The sequence below is a fragment of the Tupaia chinensis genome, unplaced genomic scaffold (genome assembly GCF_000334495.1).
Source record: "Tupaia chinensis unplaced genomic scaffold, TupChi_1.0 Scaffold148646_1, whole genome shotgun sequence".
Classification (NCBI taxonomy): Eukaryota; Metazoa; Chordata; class Mammalia; order Scandentia; family Tupaiidae; genus Tupaia; species Tupaia belangeri.
In genome coordinates, this window is record NW_006208495.1 from 152,887 (window position 1) to 153,972 (window position 1,086).

Genomic DNA, 1,086 nt, shown 5'->3' on the forward strand with positions numbered 1-1,086 from the left:
CCTTCTCCTCCATTCTCCTTTCAGGATCTTGGACACGCACGCACACGCACCTGGCGTGAGTTTAAGCAACCAGGTCTGGGACTCGAACCACGGTTGACTACATGGGAGTCCAGCAACATAGCGATAACACTAACTGCTGGTCCCTAGTTTTTATTTCTTAATTAAATATCCCATGTCTACAGTTCTGTTGGTTTGTTCAATTATCTCTTCCATTTTTTACTTTTGGTATAATATCACTTTGGTCAAGAATACAGTCTGTAAGATTTTCTCCTTTAAAAATTGTTAAGGTGGGGTCAGCAGGTGGTGCTTTCTGTCTCTCTGTCTCTCTCCACATGGCCAACAGAGGTTCAAGTCTCAGATGTGATGGCTTGAAAATCCTGCAGGGCATGAATATGCATGTCCAAAATCCTGAGAGGAGAATGGAGGAGGAGGGATTGCAACACGGCCATTCCCTCAGGGGTTGATTTCTCTCTCTCTGTCTCTCTCTCTCTCCAGCGAGTGCATGTACCCCACAGCAAAAACTAAGAAAGAAAAAAAGTTAAGGTGGTCTTTGTGATAAAGTAGGTCAAGTACAAAGCATATAATATTTCAAAAGTACATAAGACTGCTATATATTCTAGGATAGAGATAAACACTTGAAATAATTAATATAGAGATGATATTTAGAGTCATGAGTAGCTGACCTTCTCCGAGGACTAAATATATACAATGCGGAACAGAGGTTCAAGAATAGCGACTCTCTGTTAAAGTGACTTACAATATTTTTCTCTGTGTAGTTAAGCCTCCAACTTGATACTTGGGCTCATCTAATTAGTTTTGTATTTGATTTTTAAGTATAACCTTTCAACACCTAAGTTTCTTTTTAAAATTTCTTCATATTATTTTCTTTTTAAAATTTCTTCATATTTACTTTTCACAATGAATCTATAAAACATGATAAATTCAAAAGCTATATAGCTGCTTTTCTTTCACCTTTTTTCTTTCTCTTATAAGCAACTATGTTATAATTTATGTTTAGTTTAACTTTCTGCTATTTTAAATATTTTAAATATAAGCAAATATATACATATTATTTGTGTACACACA